Source organism: Phocoena sinus, chromosome X (genome assembly GCF_008692025.1).
Source record: "Phocoena sinus isolate mPhoSin1 chromosome X, mPhoSin1.pri, whole genome shotgun sequence".
Taxonomy (NCBI): domain Eukaryota; kingdom Metazoa; phylum Chordata; class Mammalia; order Artiodactyla; family Phocoenidae; genus Phocoena; species Phocoena sinus.
In genome coordinates, this window is record NC_045784.1 from 63,829,292 (window position 1) to 63,841,632 (window position 12,341).

The window sequence follows — 12,341 nt, forward strand, 5'->3', positions numbered from 1 at the left end:
ATATTCATGAGTCCCACCCATACTCCAAGGACACATTAAAAAGTATTTATTCCCCCCTTCTTGTGGAAAGCATGCCCAGTTTGTAGTTCCCACATGTATAAAACCATATGCTTTTCACTTAAAAATGCCAATTTTTTTGTGCTGGAATCTGAAACTGATGATTCAGAAGCTGATTTTATTCCCATCTCTGCCAGTATGTCACTTTTAAAGGTTGAAATAAACAAAATCTTTCCTTTCTTGACTGTTCTTAATATGCGTTTGAGATGTGAACCAGGAAGTGCAAAGGAAGCTCAGAAACTAAGCACAGAAAGCAACTCATCCAAAGGATGGGTAACTCAATACAGGGTAATAAATGCAAAGTGCACTGGCCATTCTGGCAGTGATCAAAGATTGCCTATATCAGTGTAGGCATCACAAAGCTCTATGGGCCAAGTATACCACAAACAAAAGGCATCAGGCTCATTCCTCCTCCCGATGAAAGCACGGGTAATCTTTGTTCTCTTCATCGCAAACCTGTTCCAGATTATTCTTGAGGTCAATACCCGCAACCATCCTTCTGGTTAAAAACCATCTCAGTAAGAGTGGCATGGACATATTTACACTACCAAACGTAAAATAGATAGCTAAGTGGGAAGCAGCCGCATAGCACAGGGAGATCAGCTTGGTGCTTTGTGACCACCTAGAGAAGTGGGATAGGGAGGGTGGGAGGGAGGGAGACGCAAGAGGGAAGAGATATGGGAACATACGTATATGTATAACTGATTCACTTTGTTATAAAGCAGAAACTAACACACCATTGTAAAGCAATTATACTCCGATAAAGATGTTAAAAATAAACAAACAAAAAACCATCTCACTACATCCTTGAACACGTGCTCTGGTCTTAACATAAGGTATGGGATTTCTTAAATCTTTTATTTTGGAGTCTCATCTAAGACCTCCTAATTCTAGAGCACATGCTGAACTACTGCACTTAGTTAAAAGGCTTAAGGGCAGTGAGTTCCTGAGATGAACACCAAGAGTTCATCATAGCAGCATCTGTCTGGACAGCCTTCTGGTCCTGATAAGCAGAAGCCAGTAAAAAGTACAGCTAAACCAAAGACATCCCATCCCAAAGGACAGCTGGAATTTCAGCAATACTATGATTGAAGACCCCTCAGGGGACCCAGAACCTTATCTACCATGGTGTACTATTCCTTGGGGGACAAATGTTGCGTGTTCTTCCTATTGTCCTACAGAGGAACTCTTATCTTTGAAGAACACTGGCGTCCTGTATTAAGTGAACATAGTTCCAGTAGCAACTAAAACTTTTCAATAGGTTAACTTCTCTTAACCTTATCCTCAAGTGTAAAACATGCAAACTAGGAAGTGCTTCAAGTCAAATTACTGAATCAGATGGCCTACAATCCCTACAATCTAATGTCTGTAGTTATGTATGTTGCTCAACTATCCTGTACTTACCGGACAGGAAGGTTCTTTGAGGCATGTCGAAATCCACAGAAAATCTTTAAGATCTTAACACACTTGATTATCCATCATAGTTCCGCCATCCTTCTCCCATTAACCCCCAAACTGAACAGTGATAAAGACTCAGGAAACACTGGTAGGACACAGGCTGGCCCATCAATCCCACAGGTATGAGAAGCCAGGGAAAGAGTGGAGAGGATTCTTGGATGTAATAATAAAGGCATCTCAAGTTGGAACTTTCTATATAAAGACGATGGTCCCTGGACTCCATTTTCAACATATTGAGCAGCTTGGGAGTGAAAAAGAGAAGAGGCAAAAGAATAATTTTTTTCAAAGTCACTGCTAATAACTACAGTGCCTGCTTGATAGGGTTGTGTAATAGAGCTGCAGCCATCCCCGACTGAGGGCACTTGATAGGTGACAAAAACCTGTGTCCCCTGATTCCTACAGGATATGCATCCTTCCCTCCATGCTGCTCATCAGCTTGACACCACATCCCCATTCCACAGGAAACCATCCCTTCCCTGCTGCTTTCGTGGCCTAAATGACAGCCACAAGTGGTCCCTCTCCCAGTGCTTGAGCTTACCCAGAGCATAAAAAATCGCTGGGCTCCAAAACACACAGAACCAGGATGGGCATTAAGGGGGCAGAGATTAGGCTGAGCCCTGCCAAGGAGATGGGGTGATGTGAAGATAGCTGCTGAGATCACATGTCTTCTTGGACTGATGTTTGATTTCTTCAAAGCACTATGCAGTCTTTCTTCTTTGAAACCGATTCCAGATGGATCTTCCATCCCTTCCCTTCTTCCCTTCTTGCCCCAAGCCCTCAGGCCCTCACCCCTACCTATCTCCCTTACCTAATAACTCTCAAACAGAACTCCTAATAGCATCAACCTGTATGACAAGAAATGCTGACTATCCCACACCTTACTCCCTACTTCCCTCTTAATTGTTTCTTAATGGATGGGAAGCCAAGACTCTAAAATCCCTTAAATACCAAAAGCAAAAGTACTAAAAGGGCTCATGCAGTTTCCTTGAGTTTTCAATCTATCCTGGGCCAGACAAGCCACCCACACCCAACCCATGGATCTCAGTGTTCACACACAGAAACTGATAGGGCCTAATCAGGCAATTAGTCTATTCAGCTCTAATACTCTACAGGATATGGATTTGTATTCTCTCTCTTAACCACACACCCCTTTCCTTGAGGCTCGGGAGCGGCACTGTCCACCCCAGGACAGCTCTGGTGTTAGCAGTGGCCCCAAAGAACTCAATCTCAAACATCTTCTGAGATGCACCAGTTCTTCTGATGCAGCAGCAGGTTGTCAACCATGGCAAAGTCTAATAATGCCAAGTGAGTCTTCATCCTACCACCCTGCTCCTTGGACCTAAAGGCACTTCCCAGATTCTGCTTCAAGCTATGTTACAGTTTGGTGTGAGGGGACATTAGGCATCCAACAGCAGGGTAAGTGTAAGTGATTACAGTTCCTGATATTTGGCATTCCTTAGGGGCCAGGGTAAAATAAGTGACTTCCTAGACAGACGAACTCATAGGCACTGTGAAATGAGAGCTCACTAGTGATATGGTACAAGGCTAAAGATTAATGGGGGGAAACCTACAAAGGACTCCCTAAATTGCCCTGCCCACCCTCTTAGTAGGTCAGTTCAAAATTCCTCCTGTTGTGAACACTCATTTACTTAACAGTCAAGCTGCTACCAAACTAGCTCAGTCACCTGGGGTTAAAGCCTCAAAGGCAGAAGCAGGGAGGTAAGGCACAGAGAATAAGCTAGAGCCTAAAAACAGAAGCCTTCAACAAGTAAGCCCACCACACACAACCACCATTTTAAAGGTAAAAGGAGAAGTCTTAAAATGAGACAAATGAAAGACACCAAGAGGCACCAAGGGGCACATAACTCATTCTTCAGTGACTCCACAAAGTCCCTCACTTGTCTGGCTCAACATGGACCCCAAAAAGCCAGCACACCACTCCAGCTGAACCACTGATGCTCCCGAGCTCCCAGGAAACAATGATGCCAAGAGACCATGATCCCTACACCCCATACCCCATTTATATACCAAAAGAAGGATAAATGACCCCACACTCACCCCCATCTGCTTTGCTGAGAATTTTATGAGGATTTATTTATTATATAAGCCTGCCAGCTTTCCCAGCCAGGTGGTTAAACTCTGAATATGAAGGGTTGGAGAAGGTGGAGGTGAGAAGGATGATTTAAAAAAAAAAAAGGGGGGCTTCCCTGGTGGCGCAGTGGTTGAGAGTCCGCCTGCCGATGCAGGGGACACTGGTTCGTGTCCCGGTCCGGGAAGATCCCACATGCCGTGGAGCTGCTGGGCCCATGCACCATGGCCACTGAGCCTGCGCGTCCGGAGCCTGTGCTCCGCAATGGGAGAGGCCACAACAGTGAGAGGCCCGCATACCGCAAAAAAAAAAAAAAAAAAAAAAAGAGAGTATTAGACTCAGATAAATGAAAGGGGGCAAGAAGGAATAACTGCACATGCCAGGGGAAGGAGAGTGAAACAGCAATCGATGAGGGGCCTTGATGTAGGGGCTAAGAGTGTAGACCCTGCAGTATGATCACCTGGGTACAAATCCCTGCTTTGCAAATGACTTGCTGTGTGACCCTTGACAGGTCATCTAGACTGTGTAAGCTGTAATTACCCCATCTGTAAAATCTGGATAAGACTACTCACAGAACCTAAAGGAAAGGGTTACTGTATTAAATGCTTTAATACATGAACAGTGTCTAACACACAGGAATTACCCAATAAATGTTAGTTGCTTCTGAATCTGGGCTCCAGCAATCTGGGTCTATCAGTCACTTTGCTTCGCTGTTTCAGCCCTGACACAGGGATGCTATTCTCACTAGGGCCATGTGGCCAGGTAAGAAACTGTGCCTGGTCTAAGGACTTGTGCACATTACAACTGAAGTGACTCACACGTATGTGAATTAAGTATATTTAACTTCAACCTGAAAAAACTTGTGAGCTAGAAATTCAGAAACTTCAAGACCAAGTCAAGGCTGAAGGCCAATAAATAGAAAGAAAGCTTCTCAATCCCAAAGGAGTCCCTGGAAAAGGAGTAAAGCCTGACTTTCAAAACGGCTGTAGTTAACAGCGGAGATGCAGGTCTGACACCCAAAGCCCACCCTCCTCCTACCCTGTCGAAGCAGGTCTCTGTCAGGGCAGTGAGCACTAGTAGCCCCAACAACTGCCACAGAAGTGTCTTTGAAGAACAGACGGTGATCAATTCTCCCTCTGTGCACGGCCGTTTTCTTTCCTATTAAAAAAGAAAACTTATTGAGAAAAACCGCCCTGTTGGGGAAGGCTAACTGCACTTCAGTTGAATTGAAGGTTTAACTGCTGAGAAACTACACGTATCCCTTAGACAAATATATAAGTGCATACGGGTCATCTGTTCCCAAGCAAATATGGGGAAATTTTCACAGGTGTGAAGGTTAGCCATACTTCTCTTCCTTTGAGAAATGTGACTTAACTGAATCCCAAACAATTCAAAGCTTTCCTCGGAATGTAAAATGCCACAAACAGCAGAGCCTTCAAATTCAAACTGTAACTTAAAAAGCATTCTGATCTTGTTAAATTTATTTTCTCTCCAATTCACACTCTGACTATCTGTACAATGTACATGATATGTACACCAATTATAATTTACTTATCCGAGGATGTGGGGAAGAGCATATCTGCAAGGCCCATGGTAGGTAATAATCAATAGGAACACAGACAGATATTCAGTTTAGGCACAGCAAAGCTCTGTTTTTAATGGATTTTCTTTAAAACCAACCAATTGGACTATGCATTATAGTTTATAAATTATTCTGTAGTTTAAAGGTATAAAACTTTCCCCCTCTGACAGAAAGACAGCCCTTGTCCCAACAACATGAAAGATAATGAGATGGAATGATCGCTCACCTGACTTAACTCAGCAATCCTCCGTGGACGAGATGGAAAGTCAAATGGAGGATGAAGACCTGAAGATTGAAGAGCCTGCATTTCCAAGGTTGAACCTGGACAGAAACATCTGGGGTAAAACAGTTGACTTGATAGCAGGTTGGCTCCCAGGAATCTCTCTATTCTGGTAGCCAGATAAAGGAACCAAAAGGCAGATCTCTACTTGGGAAATCAATTGAGTAATTTGGAACAAGTCTCATTCTAAAGTGCTTCTCCAGGGTGGCGGGGGAGGGATAAATTGGGAGATTGGGATTGACATATACACGCTACTATATATAAAATAGAGAACTAATAAGGACCTACTGTACAGCACAGCGAACTCTACTCAATACTCTTGTAATGGCCTATACAGAAAAAGAATCTAAAAGAGTGGATATATGCATATCTATAATTGATTCACTTTGCTGTACACCTGAAACTAATACAACATTGTAAATCAACTATACTCCAATAAAAATTTTTTTTTAAATGCTTCTTCCATGGAGTGTGGTTAAATTACGAAAACATGTGTATAATAAAGGTTGTTAGGATGGAGACATCACAAGAGGAAATACCAGAGAGGTCAAGGGTAATTAAGAAAGTCCAAAGATGACACTGTAGTATCCTGGGGCAATTAAGAGCTTAGGCTCTTCCATCATAAGACATGGGTTCAAAAAGGGAGCCTACAGGGCTTCCCTGGTGGTGCAGTGGTTGAGAGTCCGCCTGCCGATGCAGGGAACACGGGTTTGTGCCCCAGTCCGGGAGGATCCCACATGCCGCGGAGCAGCTAGGCCCGTGAGCCATGGCCGCTGAGCCTATGCGTCCGGAGCCTGTGCTCTGCAACGGGAGAGGCCACAGCAGTGAGAGGCCCGCGTAACGCTTAAAAAAAAATAATAAAAAAAAAAAGGGAGTCTGCAATTTACTGTCTGGCCATGCTTGGATGAGTTTTGAACTTCTCTTGGTTTGATAACCTGTCTTTGAAATGTAATAAAAATGATACTAACACCAGAGTTGGTGAGATTATTACATCAAGTAGAAGCAATTAGAACAATTCTAGGTTTGGCTATCTCTAAATGAACCAACCTTGGGAGGAAATGGCCTTTATTAAAAGGTCTTTTCTGTATGGTTCAATTGTGTGTTTGAAAACCAGATGTGGAGATAAGGGTCATATCCAGGTGTTCTATTAGAAAGGTACCCCAGTTAATCCTAACATACCTATCCTATATACTCTAATGATTGCCTCTACTTTGCTGGTCCAGCATTTAAACTTAAAAAAAAGGGCAAATCTTAAAGAGTTCCTGATCTTCCTAGGAGCACAGTTACCCCTGGACATTGAAAAGGACCTCAATTTACCTCCAACTAGAGCATCATTGATAAAAAGATAATGAGAGAGAATCTACAGAGCAGAGACTCTGGGGATGAACTGGTTGAATTGCTCTGTGACATTTCGGGAGCAAGGTTACTGAGTTTAGCTGACCTCAATTACGGCAGCTGAAAAAAACAAGGGATAATATTAGAATTTACTTCCTGACCATTAAAACTGAGTCAAAGCACACATAGAACAGCGTGTAGGGCTTCCCTGGTGGCGCAGTGGTTGAGAGTCCGCCTGCCGATACAGGGGACATGGGATCGTGCCCCGGTCCGGGAAGATACCACATGCCGTGGAGTGGCTAGGCCCGTAAGCCATGGCCGCTGAGCCTGCACGTCCTCCGGAGCCTGTGCTCCGCAACGGGAGAGGCCACAACAGTGAGAGGCCGGCGTACTGCAAAAAAAAAAAAAAAAAAGTGAAAGAACAGTGTGTAACACTTACTATGTGCTCAGTTAATGTGAACTATTGTTATCAAAAGACTATTATAAAAGAAAAAGGATATTGTATAAAACCGACTGCTGTCTGTAATAGAACAAATAGATATGATTAAGAGGTATTTAAATGAGAAGGAATAGTTGTATTTGGTAGAAAGTGCTAGGAAAACAGATTAAAAGGTTAAAATAATATTTCAACCATTAAAAGTGTTATCAACTAGTGAAAGTGAAAGGAACAGAGGCATCTCATAACATAGGACTAAAAGAGGAAGGTAAAGGATGGTGGATGACAGCAGGGCACAGAATGAGTATGTCTGTCAGAGGTGAGACAATAAATTAAGTGTGAAGGGATGTAGGGATGTATGGATAACATTTGCTTATTGAATGTGGGTCTAATTACTTTACACTTAACTGTCTTCACATCAGCTAATCAAGAGGTGCAAAACAAACAAAAAATAATCGCGTCTCTAACAAGTTTATAATAAAAGAAATTATCAGGGAGATACGTACACAAAGATGTTTCTGTAAGTATGTTAACTGTACTGATATGTTCAAATTTTATTTTTAAAAAAACTTAAAATAATTCTAATGTCTAAAAAAGAGGGAGATGTTATACCAAAAAAATCACGGTCCGAATGAGATTAGTGTGTATTCATATTTAAAGACAGGAAAATGTTTTCGTTAATTTAAGAGCCATCTAAAAATGTTATCAGTATACATACGTATACTAAAAAGAAATGTACCAAAAATCTGAGTGGTTCTGAATATTCTTCTTTTAATTGTGCTATGCTTTTTTACTTCAATTTTTTACAATGAATACCTATGCCTTTTATAATTTTTTAATACATTGTATAATGGGGGAAAGAAAATGATTCTGAGTGATAGATACATAGATTTGAACTTATTCCTTCCTAAAGAAATTGACTAAACGTCCTCAGAAAATATGAAGAGAATAAGGAGAAAAGGAAAGTAAAGAGCAAATGTTCAGGAAATAGACACCAATTCTACACAAAATACTGACCTATATTAAAAATTATAGCTAAAAGAAAAATATATTTTAAATCACATAAAACTATTTACCCAATTACTATTACTGTTCAATTTTAATCAAGGAAAATAGACATTGATGCCAAAGGTATCTCAACTAAAATAGGAAAATATTTTGTTAATTTTTGGATAGCCTGTGCTGCTATTAATATAGATGCCTCATAATTTCAGCAGACCAAAGTTTTATCTTAATACTACAGAGCCAATTTCAAGATTTTTATTGCAAGAGTTAAATAACTCTCTACTGTACAGTTTACTATGAGCAATTAATTAGCTTAATAAAATGTAGAAACAATTAACCAAAAACATTACATGCATGTTGTAGAGCAGGGCTATCCACTAGACAATAAACAAAATGTGTTTTATAAACAAAGTGTATATATAAACAAATATATACTAATATATGTTGTATAAAAACAAAATGTGTCATATAAACAAACTGAATGCATAAATAAAGTGTGATATATACATACACACACAATGAAATATCATTTGGCCATAAAAAAAAAGCAATGAAGTTCTGGTACATGCAACACTGATAAACCTTGAAAATATGCTAAGTAAAATAAACCACACACAAAAGGACAAATATTATACTGTTCCAATTATGTAAGGGCTTCCCTGGTGGCGCAGTGGTTGAGAGTCCGCCTGCCGACACAGGGGACACAGGTTCGTGCCCCGGTCCGGGAGGATCCCACATGCCATGGAGCGGCTGGGCCCATGGACCATGGCCGCTGAGCCTGCACGTCTGGAGCCTGTGCTCCACGATGGGAGAGGCCACCATAGTGAGAGGCCCGCGTACCACAAAAAAAAAAAAAAAGATAATAACAATTATATGAGGTACCCATAATAGGAAAATTCACAGAGACCAAAATTATATTTAGAGGTTACCAGGGGTTAAGGAGAGAGGGAATGTGACAAATGTACCATAGTAACTGACATAAAATGTTAATATAGGGGACCCTGAGTGGGGCATATATGAGAACTCTTTGTAACTTTGTGTACACCAAAAACTGTTCTAAAAACAAAAAGTTTATTTAAAAAAAAATAACCAGAATGACATCCACATCCCCCCAAATTTTACTCTATAAATAGGTCACCACACATTTTGATCTTTCCATGTACTAAAAATTAGACTTATCACAAATTCAATAAAGGAAATTGAATCAAGTTTATAACAACCTTGTTGAGGTCCCTGATGTGCAAGGAAAATTTGGGGATAACCTGTTTTGTGATATTGTGCTAAAATACAGGTTAAACAATCCACAGCCTTGTATTTTGAAGAAAATTAATTAAGCAACTATAAAAATGGTTAAGTAAAACATTTCTAGATGGGCAACTGAGAAGAACTTTAATAAAAATTGTTCATATTTTTCCAACTTTTGCAAAGATACCATCATATAGAAATCATATAAAAATACTCACACAAGGAAATATGGATGTTTTCACTTCACCATTATTTGTGAAAGGAACAAAAGGCTTTAAAGTAATCTGTTAAATAACTTATATTATGCATAAATTTTAATTTCAAACTAACAGCCAAATATTCTGATGTATAGTCCAGAGTCACATGTTAAGTGCCAAAATTGATAATTTTTACAACATAAAATTGAATGACTTGTGTATGACAAGGGGTCCTGTTTAAGGCATGCAAAGACACAAGGCAAGACAGAGGACTCTGAATATGGCAGTCATGAAACATCCCATAAATATTACTTTGATAAGACTATCTCAACCAAGAACACAAGCAATGTGCAGCAAATAGGCATGCAAGGAAGCACAGATCATGAAATATTATAGTACTTTTTCTGCTTTAGCTCTTCTATTATGCTATGTGTATGCTGATTAAAATCACCCTGTATATTAATTTTAACATGTAAAATTTCCTGTTATAACGCCCATGTATATATATATATATATATATATATATACACCATACATCTTTACAGTACACCTGGCAGGAAAAAAAAGTATAAAAGCAGCTGGGAAAAACAAAAACCCTTTGTAGAACTGACACAAAATAGAATAATGAAAAAAATTCAGATGGAGACTACTCTAGTAAATTGTTAAAGTGGGAAAGTCAAGAGCCATTATGAACAGTCATTGACACAAATATTATGTAGAACCAAGAAATTTAGAGTATATGGAATGGTGTCAAATTAATGAATCTAAGTATGGACAGGCAGCAAGTGGGCACAGCAAATAGTAACATCTTACACAATCAAAATAATTCCATACTGTCACAGAAAAGACAGTTAATGGACTCACACACCAATGAGTCCAGAGGCAGACCCAAATAAAATTTAGTATTTGACAAGATGTAATTTTAAATGAGTGATGAAAAGATGAATTTTCAATAAATAGTACTGGGCAATTGGCTAGCCTTTTAAAATAGAACGTGAGATCATTATATGACTACTGACATCAAAATAAGATCTAAATGGAACAATGATTTTGATTAAGTTATAAAAAGACTAAAAAGTTCAACTTGTAGGGCTGCTCATGTGATGTTTTTTCCCTCTGGCCTAACCATGTGGTACTTATATTCACAGATTTCCTAAAATTGAATCATCCTTGCATGGCTGGCATGAACACTACTTGCTTATATACTAGTCATGAATTTGCTTCTGGATCCTTCTTACCAAGTTTATATTTAGGTTATTTGCTTATACAGTTGACCCTTGAACACCGCTAGGGTTAGGGGTGCTGACCCCCCCACGCAGTCAAAACTCCGCACACAACTTTACAGTCAGCCCTCCATACCTGGGGTTCCACATCCAAGGATTCAACCAACTTGGGATGGTGTAGTATAGAACGTATTTATTGAAAAACTGAATACTCGTATATAAGTGGGCCCTGGCAGTTCAAACCCCTGTTGTTCAAGGATCAACTGTTTATCACTGTCAGAGACTGGTCCACAGATCTATTTTTATCAGGCTATTGTTTCTACAATATGCTGACTTTATAACAAGAGTATCAACTTATATATGCAGAGACTATCTCTGACAAATTACACATGAAATTAGTAACAGTACTTATATCTGGGAAGAAGGAAGATTGAGGATTAGAAACCAGGGGTGGAAAGGCAACTTTTAACTATATCCACTTTAGTACAAACTGAACTATTTACTATTTGCATGTATCATTGTTTTTTGAAAAAAACGATTATAATATGTGAGTGACAGTAAAACTGGAACATTTTCAAAGGGCAATCTAGCAACCTAATGAATCAAGTTATTAAATGTGCATATTCTCTTTACTCAAATCATACAAAATTACTAGTGCAAGTACCTCAGAACAAGTGTACAAGATACAGAAAAATATAAATGACATGTAACACACTGTTTGCATTTAGGGGGTGACACATATGGTATTGTAGACATATTGGTATTATATCCATCCCAATGTTTATTCAACATTTAATGAGCACTTACTAAGTGCCAGACAGTTTTAAGAGATGGAATCACAGCATTCTACAAGGATAAAAATGCTTGGTCTACAAAGACACAAACCCTGTATATATCAGCAAAGAGCTTACGTTATCAGCAGCAACAACCAAATCGCCCCTAGGCTGCCAATCAATCAGGGGTTATAGGGAAATACACCAATGCAAGACGGCAGGCCACCTTATGATATTCAACCTAACCTGAGTTGAAAGTGTTAATGCTCAGCAGACTCCTATAAATTCTACAATATACCTTTGAGTTCCGTGACTTCGGTAGAAATTCATTAGCTTTAAAGATGTTCATACAACCTGTTGGAAGTAGATATGTCTACACCCTACATTACAATGTAATTTCAGACCCAGGGTGCAATGCTTGTATAATATGATATGCCAACTATTCAATCCCAGGTACTGACAGACATCATGTAATCTCTCAACTAGAAAATAATAGAGCTGAAAGTATCAAACTACCAATTATAGATCAGTCACTAAAGTTACTATAAGATATACTGACCCCTTGGGCTTGATCACAATATTTGGTCTAACATCAGAGGGAACATTCTGGGTCAAAGGAACCCCCCAAGCAGAACTTAAGCCAGACACTTAACACTACTCC

At 39.6% G+C, this 12,341-nt stretch overlaps 1 long non-coding RNA gene across 10 annotated transcripts in view; it reads right to left on the bottom strand.

The window, feature by feature from the left end:
* LOC116747364 overlaps window positions 1-12,341 on the bottom strand; it is a 63,976-nt gene that overhangs the window by 19,538 nt on the left and 32,097 nt on the right. For all 10 annotated transcript variants that reach the window (XR_004348008.1, XR_004348003.1, XR_004348004.1 and 7 more), the window contains exons 5-7: window positions 5,413-7,192; window positions 4,643-4,762; window positions 3,574-3,856 (exon numbers count right to left, since the gene is read on the bottom strand). This is a non-coding gene — a long non-coding RNA (uncharacterized LOC116747364). The remainder of the gene's footprint in view (window positions 1-3,573; window positions 3,857-4,642; window positions 4,763-5,412; window positions 7,193-12,341) is intronic.